The sequence below is a fragment of the Phodopus roborovskii genome, unplaced genomic scaffold (assembly GCF_943737965.1).
Source record: "Phodopus roborovskii unplaced genomic scaffold, PHOROB, whole genome shotgun sequence".
Lineage (NCBI taxonomy): Eukaryota > Metazoa > Chordata > Mammalia > Rodentia > Cricetidae > Phodopus > Phodopus roborovskii.
In genome coordinates, this window is record NW_026126470.1 from 25,699,346 (window position 1) to 25,704,080 (window position 4,735).

A 4,735-nucleotide genomic window follows, 5' to 3' on the forward strand; every position below is an offset into this window, starting at 1 on the left:
TGATGTCCAGCACCACAGATGATGTACAAGGGCCACAGATGATGGGCAAGGCCACAGATGATGGCCAGGGCCACAGGCAATGGCTAAGGCCAGATGATGGCCAGGTCCAGATGATGGCCAGGGCCACATGAGTGCAGGTCCAGTGATGATGGCAAGCCAAGATGATGACTATGGCCAGATGATGGCAAGTGCCAGATGATGCCCATGGCCACATAAGATGGCCAGCGCCACATATGATGACCAGGGCCACAAATGATGGACAGGGCCACAGATGACAGCCAAGGCCAAATGGTGTCATGGCCGTATAATGGCCATGGCCAGATGATGGCCAACCACAGCTGATGGCCTGGGCCAGATGATGGTGAGGGCCAGATGATGGCCAGGGCCACAGATAATGGCCAGGTCCACAGATATTATCCAAGGGCCACAGATGATTGCCAAGGACACAGATAATGGCCAGGGCCACAGATGATGGCCAGGGCCACAGATGATAGCCAGGTCCACAGATGATGGCCAAGGCAAGAGATGATGGCCAGGACAAGATGATGGCCAGTGCCACACGTGATGGCCAGGACCACAGATGATGGCCAGAGACACAGATAGTGGCCAGGACCACAGATGATGTCTAGGGCCACAGATGATGTCCATGGCCCCTGATGATAGCCAGGGCCACAGATGATGGCTAGGGCCTCTGATGATGACCAGGGTCAGATGATGGCCAGGGCCAGATAATTGCCAGGACAACAGATGATGGCCAGGGCCACAGGCGATGTCTAGGGCCAAATGATGGACAGGTCCAGATGATGGCCAGGGACACAGATTATGTCCATGGCCACAGATGATGGTCAGTGCCAAATAATGGCCAGGGCCAGATGATGGCCAGGGCCACAGGTGAGGCCAGGGCCAGATGATGGCCAGGGCCACAGGTGATGGCCAGGGCCACAGATGATGGCCAGAACACAGATGATGGCCATGGCCAGATAATTGTCAGAGCCAGATATTATGGACAGGGACAGATGATGGCCTAGGCCAGATGATGGCCAGGGCCACACATGATGTCCAGGGCCACAGATGATGTCCATGGCCTCCGATGATATCCAGCACCACAGATAATGGCCAGGGCCACAGATGATGGCCAGAGCAACAGGCAATGGCTAAGGCCAGATGATGGCCAGGTCCAGATGATGGCCAGGGCTAGATATTGTCCAGGGCCAGATGATGGCCAGAGCCACAGGTGATGGCCAGGGCCACAGATGATGTCCATGGCCTCCGATGATGGCCAGGGCCAGATGATGGCCAGGGCCACATGAGTGCAGGTCCAGTGATGATGGCAAGCCAAGATGATGACTATGGCCAGATGATGGCAAGTGCCCGATGATGCCCATGGCCACATAAGATGGCCAGCGCCACATATGATGACCAGGGCCACAAATGATGGACCGGGCCACAGATGACAGCCAAGGCCAAATGGTGTCATGGCCGTATAATGGCCATGGCCAGATGATGGCCAACCACAGCTGATGGCCTGGGCCAGATGATGGTGAGGGCCAGATGATGGCCAGGGCCACAGATAATGGCCAGGTGCACAGATATTGTCCAAGGGCCACAGATGATTGCCAAGGACACAGATAATGGCCAGGGCCACAGATGATGGCCAGGGCCACATATGATAGCCAGGTCCACAGATGATGGCCAAGGCAAGAGATGATGGCCAGGACAAGATGATGGCCAGTGCCACACGTGATGGCCAGGACCACAGATGATGGCCAGAGACACAGATAGTGGCCAGGACCACAGATGATTCCAGGGCCACAGATGATGTCCATGGCCCCTGAAGATAGCGAGGGCCACAGATGATGGCTAGGGCCTCTGATGATGACCAGGGTCAGATGATGGCCAGGGCCAGATAATTGCCAGGACAACAGATGATGGCCAGGGCCACAGGCGATGTCTAGGGCCAAATGATGGACAGGTCCAGATGATGGCCAGGGACACAGATTATGTCCATGGCCACAGATGATGGTCAGTGCCAAATAATGGCCAGGGCCAGATGATGGCCAGGGCCACAGGTGATGGCCAGGGCCACAGATGATGGCCAGAACACAGATGATGGCCATGGCCAGATAATTGTCAGAGCCAGATATTATGGACAGGGCCAGATGATGGCCTAGGCCAGATGATGGCCAGGGCCACACATGATGTCCAGGGCCACAGATGATGTCCATGGCCTCCGATGATATCCAGCACCACAGATAATGGCCAGGGCCACAGATGATGGCCAGAGCAACAGGCAATGGCTAAGGCCAGATGATGGCCAGGTCCAGATGATGGCCAGGGCTAGATATTGTCCAGGGCCAGATGATGGCCAGAGCCACAGGTGATGGCCAGGGCCACAGATGATGTCCATGGCCTCCGATGATGGCCAGGGCCAGATGATGGCCAGGGCCACATGAGTGCAGGTCCAGTGATGATGACAAGCCAAGATGATGACTATGGCCAGATGATGGCAAGTGCCAGATGATGCCCATGGCCACATAAGATGGCCAGCGCCACATATGATGACCAGGGCCACAAATGATGGACAGGGCCACAGATGACAGCCAAGGCCAAATGGTGTCATGGCCGTATAATGGCCATGGCCAGATGATGGCCAACCACAGCTGATGGCCTGGGCCAGATGATGGTGAGGGCCAGATGATGGCCAGGGCCACAGATAATGGCCAGGTGCACAGATATTGTCCAAGGGCCACAGATGATTGCCAAGGACACAGATAATGGCCAGGGCCACAGATGATGGCCAGGGCCACATATGATAGCCAGGTCCACAGATGATGGCCAAGGCAAGAGATGATGGCCAGGACAAGATGATGGCCAGTGCCACACGTGATGGCCAGGACCACAGATGATGGCCAGAGACACAGATAGTGGCCAGGACCACAGATGATTCCAGGGCCACAGATGATGTCCATGGCCCCTGATGATAGCCAGGGCCACAGATGATGGCTAGGGCCTCTGATGATGACCAGGGTCAGATGATGGCCAGGGCCAGATAATTGCCAGGACAGCAGATGATGGCCAGGGCCACAGGCGATGTCTAGGGCCAAATGATGGACAGGTCCAGATTATGGCCAGGGACACAGATTATGTCCATGGCCACAGATGATGGTCAGTGCCAAATAATGGCCAGGGCCAGATGATGGCCAGGGCCACAGGTGATGGCCAGGGCCACAGATGATGGCCAGAACACAGATGATGGCCATGGCCAGATAATTGTCAGAGCCAGATATTATGGACAGGGCCAGATGATGGCCTAGGCCAGATGATGGCCAGGGCCACACATGATGTCCAGGGCCACAGATGATGTCCATGGCCTCCGATGATATCCAGCACCACAGATAATGGCCAGGGCCACAGATGATGGCCAGAGCAACAGGCAATGGCTAAGGCCAGATGATGGCCAGGTCCAGATGATGGCCAGGGCTAGATATTTTCCAGGGCCAGATGATGGCCAGAGCCACAGGTGATGGCCAGGGCCACAGATGATGTCCATGGCCTCCGATGATGGCCAGGGCCAGATGATGGCCAGGGCCACATGAGTGCAGGTCCAGTGATGATGGCAAGCCAAGATGATGACTATGGCCAGATGATGGCAAGTGCCAGATGATGCCCATGGCCACATAAGATGGCCAGCGCCACATATGATGACCAGGGCCACAAATGATGGACCGGGCCACAGATGACAGCCAAGGCCAAATGGTGTCATGGCCGTATAATGGCCATGGCCAGATGATGGCCAACCACAGCTGATGGCCTGGGCCAGATGATGGTGAGGGCCAGATGATGGCCAGGGCCACAGATAATGGCCAGGTGCACAGATATTGTCCAAGGGCCACAGATGATTGCCAAGGACACAGATAATGGCCAGGGCCACAGATGATGGCCAGGGCCACATATGATAGCCAGGTCCACAGATGATGGCCAAGGCAAGAGATGATGGCCAGGACAAGATGATGGCCAGTGCCACACGTGATGGCCAGGACCACAGATGATGGCCAGAGACACAGATAGTGGCCAGGACCACAGATGATTCCAGGGCCACAGATGATGTCCATGGCCCCTGATGATAGCCAGGGCCACAGATGATGGCTAGGGCCTCTGATGATGACCAGGGTCAGATGATGGCCAGGGCCAGATAATTGCCAGGACAACAGATGATGGCCAGGGCCACAGGCGATGTCTAGGGCCAAATGATGGACAGGTCCAGATGATGGCCAGGGACACAGATTATGTCCATGGCCACAGATGATGGTCAGTGCCAAATAATGGCCAGGGCCAGATGATGGCCAGGGCCACAGGTGATGGCCAGGGCCACAGATGATGGCCAGAACACAGATGATGGCCATGGCCAGATAATTGTCAGAGCCAGATATTATGGACAGGGCCAGATGATGGCCTGGGCCAGATGATGGCCAGGGCCACACATGATGTCCAGGGCCACAGATGATGTCCATGGCCTCCGATGATATCCAGCACCACAGATAATGGCCAGGGCCACAGATGATGGCCAGAGCAACAGGCAATGGCTAAGGCCAGATGATGGCCAGGTCCAGATGATGGCCAGGGCTAGATATTGTCCAGGGCCAGATGATGGCCAGAGCCACAGATGATGGCCAGGGCCACAGATGATGTCCATGGCCTCCGATGATGGCCAGGGCCAGATGATGGCCAGGGCCAC